We start from the raw sequence: 12,520 nt of genomic DNA, 5'->3' as shown, positions 1-12,520 counted from the left end.
GGCATATCCTTCAAAGAGAAATATAATTGCATGTCCAGTTTCCTTTAGGCACATTTGAGGACTTTAGGTGAGCATGGATAGTTGTAAATTTTATTCTCAGTGCTTCTAAATGTCATAATCTTATTTTTATTATAAGCATATGTTAGATTTTCTAAGGAGATGATATTGAGGTAATTATGACACATGAGCTCTCATATTTAAGATAACTTTTCTGGTTCTATGTACTTTCACTTTAAGCAGGTTTGTTTTGAAAGATAACTGGTTGATAGTTTTTAGGTTGACAGCTGGGTTTCAACTGGTTGAAATGCAGTAATTTTTCTTCCAGTTACTGACATTACTGATGGCTTTATCAAGCAGAAAGATGATAGTGATTTGTCCCTGGACTTGGTTTCATATTTAGAAATGCACTGCGTGGGAGGGGAAAGAGGCCCTGGAAGCTGTAGAGTTGAACTCACATTTGCCAGTAAACTTTGAAATGTCTATCAATGGACATGTGACAGTATATACCAAGAACAAACAATAATGTAGAGATTTTCACAAAGCAACACAGAGTGTGGGTATAAATACACATCCTAATGTTTGGATATTGATACCCGTCCTAGTGAAGAAATAAATTTTAGTGAAAAAGTGCGATGTCAAACAAGGAGAAAAATCAACAAGCAACAAACAAGTATTATGTACTGTGAATAAAAGACTTGGAAGACAAGTGCACAGGTACAACCCACAGACTGAAATCAGTTATTTATGCAGAATTGCCATGATCTACACACATTTTAAATGTATTCAAATATTTTGTATTTTTCAATAAAGTCTTTTTAATTTTGTTATTCATTTTTCATGTTTCATGATGTCCTTTTTAACATTTTCCTTTACTGTTCATTATTTTATCTTTTATGACAAAATTGCCTTGCATCCAATTAGTTATGTGGTGAAAATGTTTGTGGCAAAAAATGCTTGTGGGAAAGATATCTAGGCACAAGATGCTTATGTTACTGAACATTACCTTCCCCAGGATAGGATAACTCTCTATTATTCTCTGAATGCTAACTTTACACATACATACACACACACACACAGAGGTATACACGTTTCTTTTGTTTTTTCACTTGAGTATCATGAATAGGGATAAACACTCTTGTTTATTTTTGTGGAAAGTTAAAGAAAAACTAAAACTTACACTGCAGGAAAATTCACTGGTAAAGGAGACTTTTATGGAAGCATAAATTAACTAGAGACTAGTAAAGGATTTTTTTTTTTGTTTTGTGTGTTGATTCAGTAGGAAAGTACCTATTAAAAGGTGGCCAAGCAAATGCACGAGGGGAACATTCTAACTCTAAGAGAAGAGAGGCAGAAAAAGAAATTCTCTAGTAACCCATGTTAATTCTTTTTCAAAGCAATGATAGTCAGAAGCAATTTCCCACCCACCTCCTCGCCTTCTCCGGGTACATGGGGCAGAATCTTGAGGCATTTCGGTTATCACAGTTGGGAAATGCTACCGTCATCTAGTGGGTAGAGGACAAGGATGCTGCTTAATAACCCACAAGGCACAAGACAACTCCCTGCTGCAAAGAATTATCCAGACCAACATTTAGATATGGCCAAGGCAGGAAACCCTGTTCTAAGTGTTTGTTGTGAACAATGCTGTAATTTTTTTTAATTTTTAATTTTTATTTAATTTATTTATTTATTTTAGGACCACACTCAAGGCATATGGAGATTCCCAGGCTAGGGGTTGAATCAGGGCTGTAGCCTCCAGCCTACACCATAGGCACAGCAATGCCAGACCTGAGCCATGTCTTCAAACTACATCATAGGTCATGGCAATGCTGGATCCTTAACCCACTGAGCAAGATGAGGGATCAAACCTGAGTCCCTTTGGATACTAGTCAGATTTGTTTCTGCTGAGTCATGATGGGAACTTTGATACTATTATCTTTGTTGGTAACTTAAGATCTTTTATAGAATTTGTCAGGAAAATAACAAAGGCCTTTGTTTACTATTTCATGGTGTGACTTTCCGCCTGGAGAATCATGGTAGTGTCGTATTCCTAAATGCAGCACGTCTCTAGTCCCCTTCTTTCTTTCTTTTTTTTTTTTTTTAATATTATTTTTTCCATTTTGGCTGGTTTACAGTGTTCTATCAATTTTATACTGTACAGAAAGGTGACCCAGTCACACATACATACAGACATTCTTTTTTCTCACATTATCGTGCTCCATCATAAGTGACTAGACATAGTTCCCAGTGCTATACAGCAGGATCTCATTGCTTATCCATTCCAAAGGCAATAGTTTGTATCTATTAACCCCAAATTCCCAGTCCATCCCACTCTTAAAACTGACTCAGAACTAAGTCTCTTTCAGCTCAAGGGAGCCTGTCATATTCTCCAGGGTTACCTTTGAACAGTTCTGTATCAGCCCATCTCCTTCCCATGACAATGTTTGAGTCAATTTATCTAGGGAAATACATTTGAATTATAGACTGTTTTTACCTGTGTCTCTATATCCCTCTCTCATACTCCAAAAGTTCATATATGTATTGTATCCTAGAAACACCCGTGAGATCCTGGGTTTTAAACATTTTTTTTAAATGTTTAACATTTTTTTTCCAAAACTCTAAGCTTAGGGACCATAGGAAGAAATTATTTAGATCATTTCTGCTTTAATATTTTTCTTCTTACATCTATCCCCTAATATATTGTTTTGTGTGTATATAAAATTTTCTTATGCAATTTTAGTGAAACTGCATATTGACATTCATATGTGTTATATATTTTATCATCTAATAAGCTTTTGTTATAGTTATAAAATTGAAAATGACTCTAGTACATTAGTGATAAAATTTTGATAGAAACCAAAAAGTTAAAATATTGGAAACTGAGTTGGTCATCTTAGAAAAATCAAGGAAAGTATTTTTTCTAATTTTAGGAAAGCCATCCTCACCTAATAGAGTGTTTTTATTTTATTTAATTTTTATTGATTTTTATTATGAGATTCATAGAAATAAAAATATTCTATTATAAAATGAAATTTTTCTTACTAGCATAATCATTCAATATTCCCTGATTGTTTACTATTGACATGGCATTGCACAAATTATATACCCTAGAGATATTTTTGAGTATATTAGTATTTAAATAGTAAAAAAGTTAAAGAAACATAAGGAAAGGAATAGAATTTCATTTTCATCCATTTTGACATATATATGATTTCATGCACATATATATTTAGTACTATTATAAATATTCCTTTGTTTTTTCTTTTATGGATATGTGTGTGTGTTTACACTTAAGTATATCTGTGTTTTATAGGTAAATTCATATATTTATGTAAAGAACTTTGTATTGACTCACTTTTTTTGGCCCTCCATCAAATAATTGAATCCATAGTGTAGGTTTTCATGAGTTATTTTTACCTGTAAATCTTCAAATAAAAAGCAACAGACTTTTAAAAAAATCTCTATCTTGTACATCCATATCACTTTAGCAGTAATTTCTCAAGCAACACAATAAAATGATAAAGCTCTGCAGATTTGCCATAACAAAGAGGTTCTTAAATTTTTTTTAATTGTATTACATGTTGTTCTCAGCAAAGCAATGTATATTGTCTATGATGTTAGCCAGTTTGGTGTAAGTATTGTTTTTTATTGACAATTCCTACCATTAAATCATTATTTTTGTAATATTTTACTTTAGAGATATATTTTTAGACCCCCACTTGAAAGCAGTATTTTCTGTTGTTATTTACTTATTTAGTATGTGACTTCATGAAAGCAAATATCCTATATTTCCAGCATAAAATATATTTTCCATGCCTCAGAATGAGAGGATTCTAAAGAACTGATAATAACATTCTATTATTTATTCTTTCTGTCAGAACCATATTTTATTGCCATAGGACTTTTTAATAGTTAACATTTTAATTTTTATTCAATCTCAACAATAAATTAGCAACTTTTATAGTTTAATTTATTCAATCTTTAATTTACAGTTTACTCAATATTTTACTAGGCATTTATCTTAATGACAGATGATTGGATTCATATATCACAAGAAGTTGAAGGAATTCTTAATATAGATTTCATGCTGAGTATCTCGAAAACTTGGTAATGTATGGTTAAAAAATGTGGTTATATTAGCTTAGTATTTTTCCTATTACTTGACGCACATAGTACTTTCAGCTTCCTCTTTGTGTGGAACTGAAATAAAAAGCAAGTGTGATGCCTAAGTGGTCTCCATGTCTGTGTGAATACTTCTTTGTAAACGGTATTGAAGGAAGTTTCACCTTGGGAAACGTACAGACATTTTTAATCTATAGTCATGGCCCTGAAATTCCTTCTTGTGTATAGATGGCAAGCTGTCTGTTGACTTACAAATAAAGAGGAGTGACTGCCAAGCGATAAAGGGTGATTTTCATCAAAACTACTATTTTTCAGAGCTGACCAGTGACTGACATAGCAATATCATGCAGAATAAACACCTCTCTGAAGTCATATTTAGAATGTGCACCTAGAATGAGGAAGAGTGCGCACGCACACACACACACACACACACACACACACAGGGGAGAGAGACAGGGTGGGGGAGAGAGGGGAAAGAGAGAGAGAAGGCTGAAAAGATGTAGACTAGTACTTCGCTCTTAAGCTGTTTGTGTTAAGACTATGTGATTTCTCTGTCCTTGTTACTTGTGGCTACTATTTTTTTTTTTCTATAATGAACACACATGTTTTGTGATAAGGGACTGAGATTGTTTGACTATATGAAGAACAAGTTGGATAACATACAAAGCTAACGAGCAGAGGGCTGCTGCTCAGAACTCTCCATCAACTTCTAGCCTCACCATAGGGGAAATTTAAAGTCCTTTACTCCCACCCCATTCACTTCTCTAAGTTCTCCAGCTTCCCTCTCCATGCGTGCTGCTTTCCTGTGGCTACACTGGCTTTCTCTCTCCTTTGTGCATATCTCCAACCTCAGGGGTCTTGTTCCTCTGAGCCCTCTGCCTGGTATGACCTTCTGCCAGATATCATCCTGCTCAGTGCCTCACCTCTTACAGTCTTTCATGGCTTAAATAATATTGTAAATATCCAGCTCCTATGCCCTGTTTCCCTTTCTTGCTCAACTTTTCTCCTTAGCACTTGCCACCATCTGACGTGTTAGTATTTTATGTATATGTTCCCTGTCTCCCCATTTGAAAAGAGACTCAAGGAAGGCAGGGATTTTATCTGTTGTTGTTGTTCTTGGTGCTCTACCCCCACACTGAAAAGAGTAGCTGGTCGCAAGCAGACTCTCAGTAAGTGTCCTATGAACAAAGGATGCCAGGTGCTTGCAGAGCACAAGGAAGATGTCCCTTTTTGCGAGTGCCAAGCTTATGTTGGTTTTAATCCCTGATAAGGAACTAGAAAATCACTCTTAAGAGATTGCAGCAGGCAAGCATTAGCTCACAGAATAAGGCAAGTTGACTGAGGGAAATTAAACCAAGTATAGACATCCTGCAATTCCACATCACATTAAATCAGAGTCCATTAAATCAGCAGTAAACACTCTCTCAAAGTACTTCCCAAACTTTTCACATGGTGTCACCCACTGCAAATGATATTTGAATAGCATGCTGGGGTAAATGGACAAAGTTGTTTGTAGTCCAGAAGATACCACTCCATGGCATTCCACTCTAACTGGCCTCTCAGCATACTTGTAATAAAATCTAAAATCCTGAATCTGATTTGTAAACTTGCGTGATCTGATTCGCATGTGCCTTTCCAACTTCAAAAGCAGATTTGTTCTGACAACTGCTTTGAGATCCAGCAACTAATTTCTGAACTCTGTCCCAGTGTTATCTTTTCCTGGAAGAGAGGGGTCACCTCTAGTCTGCCTAAACTTGACTCACTTTGCACTTCTGATGCAACCCATACATGAAACAATGAATCAGTACCTGAGGTGAAACAACCATCTTGATAGTGTGACAACAGAAGCCAAGAGCAAGGATGGTAGTGCAAGAACCCAGAAGGGTCCAGGGTCAGAGCTATTAGATTGAAACAGGCACCAATAAGCCATCTTCCCTCCCTCTGTAGTGCAGGGCTGTTTCTCTGGAAATTTCCCAGATTCATTTCCTTCTAAGTGAAATGAGTTGCTGAAAATGGAGTGTGAGTACAAGGAATGTGTGTAAATTCCAGGATGAGCTGAGAAGAAGCCAGTGTACAGTCTCTCCCTTCTCTTCTCCTGGATATGGAGGACTTGGGCCAAAAGGATATTAGTGCTACAAGATAAAAGAGGTTGCATCCCTGAATCACTGCATGGAAAGCTCTCCCCCGATCAGGAATGCCTGTACCACTGTGTTGTGGAGCAATAGACAAACTTCTATTGTGCCACTGACACTTTTGGATTTCATTGCATCAGTTCGAGCATCTGTATCTAATATAAAAAATAATGCAATTCAAAAAGAAAGACCTTTCTTCTTGCCCTTATGCAATGGATTCACTTTTATCACTGGAACAGATTCAATCCCATCTTAAAGTATTTGTATTAGATGTTTCCTCCCCCGTAAGGCTCCTCATCACCATTCCACCTCTTGTAATTCGGATCACAGCTTTAACATGACTTGCTTAGAAAGACCATTTCTTATAGCATCTAAAAAAGCCACATAATTCATCTCTCTCAAATCACCAAGTTTAATGTTTTGCATAAGATTAATCAGCATCTCATATTTCCCTGTGTATATATATCACTGCATTTGTTTAACCTCTGACTCTCTCGGCCTAAGAAGCCTCTCTCTCTTGTTCACTGTAACATATGCCTAGAATAGTGCCTGTTCAGAAAATATTTGTCTAAAATAAAGGAATAGAATTAATTTATTTTAAGCACAGAATTGTTTACGGATATGACGAAGAAGTTTAGAAATTTGTTCACAACTAAAAAATGATTTTTTAAATAAAATTTCAAAGAAATAAAACCCATGGAAGCAGTATTATTTAAGTGGTTTCTGGCCAGATTTTGGCTTAAAAAGACCTGCTAGCTATGATTTGTGACAACTTTCTTAATTTACCAAAGCCCCTACGTCCTCATGAAAAAAAAAAAAAAAAAAAAAAGAGCATGATATCTAATTCACAGTATTTTTCTAAGAGTACAATTAAATACTGTATAGGAAATACTATGTGAGTGGCAGGAACAGGGAGGAAATCTCCTAACAACTCTGATCTACGAAGAGAGAATTTTCAGACCAGGTATCCAGAATAATTCATTTTTATTCACTTATCTATTCATCAATTCAATAGAGGTTTAGAAGCTTTTGTGTTTCCTGTGTCTATGCTGTTATGCTGTATGTGAGCCATGGAAAAACTAATTTGTAAAATTGTCATTACATCCCTCACTACGTGGAGAGAAGCATGTAAATGAGCAACATATACATTGTGAGAAACGCTCTGCTATTGGTTTACGCGAGCATTTTATAGGATGCGTGGATTCAGAACTTCATCTGATGTTTCTAATTGAGGTTAAATCTAAAAAGAGAATAGTCATTTGCCTAATGAACGGAAGAGGGGAAATGACTGCAGGCACACAATATGTCAAAGGCACACAAAGAGGAGAACACGGGGAATAACAACAACAACAAAAATGGGACAACTCGAGGAATTATTGCTAAATATGACCAAATTGGTAAGGTTTCGATTTTTAAATTGACAGTGTTCCCTGGTCGAGAACTTTTGTGTCTCTTCAAATATTTAGGTAATATCCAACTTAACAGATCATTAAAATGATCAAGAACTAGGACATTTGTCTTGGGCTCCTGAAAATAATCAATTAATTTAAATTTGCACCTGCAGGGATCTTGGAAAAAGTCACGGTCACCCAATTGGGAAAAAAATAGAGAATGATGTCTTACAGTCTGAAGAGGCACATTGAGTTACTTGAGAGAGCTTCTAAATTAGCCAGGGGAGCTCCAAACTCCAGTACCTAATTAAAAGCACCTGTTGGACATGTTGGTGGAATCCCTTGGGAGCTATTTTTGAAAATGTGTTTATGGGATGCATTAAGTTTTATTTCATATTTAAGGCCCAGGAATTTTCTGTGAATTAGAAATAATCCTTAATTTGAGAGTGCTTACAATCCAAAGGTTCACAGGCAAAGTAACTACACATTACAGTAACTATCTCTGCCACACCAGCTTGTTGTGATGTGATTTATAAGTAAAAAAAAAAATCCTCTGCTGGTTTCCTTATCTCCTTTCTCAACTTTGCAAAGAGCCAGGGGGAACGAAAAGACAGCAGGGCCACAGGTCTCAGCTCTTATCTTTTGGAATGTTGTGGCTCTTGGGGACATTTCTGTGTCTTCTTATCTACCCTGAGGGCGGTTTTTCTGGAAACCTTAGCTGGCATGTCTCTACTTGAGTTTATAGTGAATCTTTGATTGGTTTGTTTGTTTGCTTTTACCTGCCCTGGAGCCCTGGGGCAGGCACATGTTATGGAGGTAGGGAGTTCACTGCAGTTTCTCTAGGCAGGCCTTCATTCTTCTTCTGTCCCCTTTTGTGTTTAGATTATTAAAGTATATTTCAAAACATTAAAAACCTGATCATGCACCTCTAAAATAAGTGTCTATCAAAGATTTTATTCAGTATAGTAGTTTATTAGGTTATCAGTGAGGTATTAAAAGTGGTTCAAATTGCATTTGAGTAAGTAGATATTTCTAGGCAATGAAGAATGTTAGAATAATCAATTCATCAGACAAATTATTTGCATCTCTACCGTGAATTCTATATGGGGGCATCTCTTCCCACAGAATAATAGCCTCATCTGCTGAATAGCAGTGCACCATGTGCAATACTGAACAGAAAGAACATCCACTCATCTCTTTACCTGTTTCCAATATCTATACCGTATGTCTGAGGTCATGTCCGCAAACAGCTCCCTAAAATTGTTTTTGAAGAATATGGACTCTTGGGTTTTCAGCTTCTTGTTTGGAATTTATCTTTAACATGTGGAAACCTCTTTGTTGTTGTTATTACTGCTTATGTCTTTATAGTATTCCCTGAGTTAGTTCTTAACTCCTTACTACCCTGGGTGCTAATCTGAGATAACAAATACAAACCTCAAACCCAACCCTGATGGCCTCAACCAGATTCATAGTGTGCTCTCAGAGAGATTCTGGGAAATATACAGCTCCATCTGCCCTTACTTGAACATTTTATTAGTGTTTTTATTAGGCATTTAATTCATATTTTTGCTGCATACAATCATGATGCCTAATAAACTTCCCCCAAACCCAGTGGCAAAAAAAAAAAAATTCATCCCTTTGCTCATGGGACTGTGGTTTGGCTACGGCTGTGCTGGGTTTTATTGTGATTTAGTGGGTTTGATCCAGGCTGGGGCTCCACATGCTCATTTTTCTTGAACTGGGGGCCATTCAGGGCATTGCTAGATTAACAAAGGGCAGAACCATATCAAACTGTATGATTATCGCCTCATTTTTGATAACGTCTTCTTCACCAAAGCAAGTTTCTGAGCAAAGTCCAAATCCGTGGTGCATTAAGTGTACTTTACCCACAGTGGGAGGAGGAGGCAAGTTAATGTTGGTTAGAAAAAATGCAAACTATCACAGACTTGTATTTTATGAGATGCATATTCCTAAGACACTGATTTGTATGTATCTTGGCTAAGATAAGCACTCCCTTGTGTGAACATTTCACAAAAAGGATCTTTTAATATTCTAGATGTATATAATGATTGTTCTGTTTCTTGGGGACTTACTCCATGCTAAGTGCTAGGAACTTGGTCAGATGTTAGAATCCATTTTCTTTGCTGCTAAAATTGAACCACCAAGGAAATTCGTATCGATAAACATACTGAGCCTCACATAGGGAAGTTCTCACACTGCTAGTAAATGGCAGACCTGACTTTTCTTTATGCGTTACTCATGTCAGGCACTCTACTACATGTCTACAGGTCTTGCACCATTTAATTCTAAAATAATGAGTACTCCCACTTTTTTATGGGAAAACTAGCCTTAATAGGATGAATTAACATGCCGAAGATAAATTAGACACTATTAACCTGGGACTTCAGTATCTCATCTGTGATCAGATGAAGGAACAAACCTCAAATTCTTAATGAAGCTCTGCCTCCAGAGCTTTTCTCTCTTTCTTTTCTGATAGCAATCTGTCTTGTTTACCTCAGTCGATCCATATCTTGACCTTCAAGCACAGTCTCTCTCTTTTGCTTGCCTGTGACCTCTGAGCTCTTTGCCCTAATTTTGCCTTTGGATTCAGAATCTTTGTGCTCTGGACTCCCCTTCCATTTTGCTTTCTGCTTCAGACTAATAAGCCAGTTCAAACTATTGATCATACCTTTAGCTTCAGTATTAGTCTTGCCTATGCTTGTCTCTGAATTGTGTTCCAGCCTGACAGCTCAGCAAAAATGCTTAAATCCCATCCCTTGAAGATAAAGAAACAGCTTTCCTTTGTAATAACTGGATACTTAATGTGGGGAGTTAGAAGGGAAAGATACCTGAAATTGTGTTTCAAAGGGCATGTCTATTCACATTGTTTTCATTAATAATGCTTCTTTTAAAAAAAGCATTTCATGTTATGCTTTTATATGCAAAACACTGAGAAGCAAGTTCAGGAATACAGAGATGAAAATTAGGCATTACTCAGAAATGGATTCCCCATTAAGAAAATTATACTCACTAGAGAAACTACATAGTAAAATAAAATGCCTTGTTTCTAAACTTTCTCCCACACAGGAGAGACACTTGATCCCTCAGCCATATTCCGGTGTCTTGTCAGACTTGATCCATTGCCCCTATTTCTGCTTTACCTGGTCTGTATCGTAACGCTCAGTGATAGCTCCTACCAAAAGCTCAGTTGCACCTCAATCCCTGAGCCAGTCTGGACTGAAGTGGAAAGCGAATTTGTCTGATCTGCACCCCCCTCAGCCATTTTCTAGTCTAGACGAATGTAGTATCATCTTCCTCTTTTGCATCTTTCTGTGAACACATGCTTCATTGCTGACCAATGAGTTTCATTTTGATTATGTTAAAGCCTCAATTGCCTGTGCCCCAGAATTCTTATTGGAGTAATGACACTATGTGCTTGGAGTCCTGTCTCTTGACTTCTTACTACAGAAGCTAGAACAATGTTGCTATTCTTAACTATTGGACTCTACTGGGTTGAAGGGTTTCTATGAAGCTGTGAAGTACTTACTTAGAACTTTAATGGAGCTAGACACTGCTGTAAGTGCCTTACTAAGTATTGTTGTCTCCATTTTAGAGGTTAGGTAACCCAGGACAACTGACTCAGTGTCCATGCACTTAACCACCATGCCACCTGCTTCTCAAATTACATTTTATGCCTACAGTGTGTTTTCATTGCCAGCCCCCCAGCACTAAAATTGCCTGCGCCCTTGTAGGAATAGAGCCAGTGTTGACTTTGGGTCCTCTGTGTTAGCACCTTTATTGGGCATGATGCATTGACAAGCTGAGTTTTCCCAACAGTACCTACTTCTAGGCTCTACTTTATCCCAGTCTTTTTGTTATATTCCTTGTCCTCCCAAGTTCAAGCTGTTTATTCTTTATTTATTTATTTATTTATTTTTTATTTTATTTTTTTTATTTTCCCACTGTACAGCAAGGGGGTCAGGTTATCCTTACATGTATACATTACAATTACATTTTTTCCCCCACCATTTGTTCTGTTGCAACATGAGTATCTAGACATAGTTCTCAATGCTATTCAGCAGGATCTCCTTGTAAATCTATTCTAGGTTGTGTCTGATAAGCCCAAGCTCCCGATCTCTCCCACTCCCTTCCCCTCCCATCAGGCAGCCACAAGTCTCTTCTCCAAGTCCATGATTTTCTTTTCTGAGGAGATGTTCATTTGTGCTGGATATTAGATTCCAGTTATAAGTGATATCATATGGTATTTGTCTTTGTCTTTCTGGCTCATTTCACTCAGTATGAGATTCTCTAGTTCCATCCATGTTGCTGCAAATGGCATTATGTCATTCTTTTTTATGGCTGAGTAGTATTCCATTGTGTATCTATACCACATCTTCCGAATCCAATCATCTGTCGATGGACATTTAGGTTGTTTCCATGTCCTGGCTATTGTGAATAGTGTTGCAATGAACATGTGGGTGCACGTGTCTCTTTTAAGTAGAGTTTTGTCTGAATAGATGCCCAAGAGTGGGATTGCAGGGTCATATGGAAGTTCTATGTATAGATTTCTAAGGTATCTCCAAACTGTTCTCCATAGTGGCTGTATCAAACTGTTTATATTCTAACATTTTCTTCCCAGAGTTCACTTGACCAGTAGCTGCATTCTGATCTTCTTCTATTTGTCCAATATCTGTCAAATGATTCTGCCTAATTCTAGTATAATCCTTCTAGCTTGCCTCTTTCTCCTACACATATATACATCCTTAGACATACATATAATGAGATAACAACTATGGATCAATTCAATGACCAAAAAATATCAACCATTATGTCACCTGATCCATCTTTCAGATTTTTCCCTTTTAAATGGAGGATGTA

The 12,520-nt window shown here is 36.8% G+C and overlaps 1 protein-coding gene across 6 annotated transcripts in view; it reads left to right on the top strand.

Annotated features, from left to right (window-relative positions):
• The window catches only part of CCSER1 (coiled-coil serine rich protein 1), a 1,224,168-nt gene that overhangs the window by 701,786 nt on the left and 509,862 nt on the right, over positions 1-12,520 (top strand). The window lies entirely within an intron of this gene.

Source organism: Sus scrofa, chromosome 8 (assembly GCF_000003025.6).
Source record: "Sus scrofa isolate TJ Tabasco breed Duroc chromosome 8, Sscrofa11.1, whole genome shotgun sequence".
In the NCBI taxonomy this organism is placed as follows: domain Eukaryota; kingdom Metazoa; phylum Chordata; class Mammalia; order Artiodactyla; family Suidae; genus Sus; species Sus scrofa.
The sequence above is the reverse complement of the archived record's forward strand: the minus strand, read 5'-3'. Positions and strand labels throughout refer to the sequence as shown.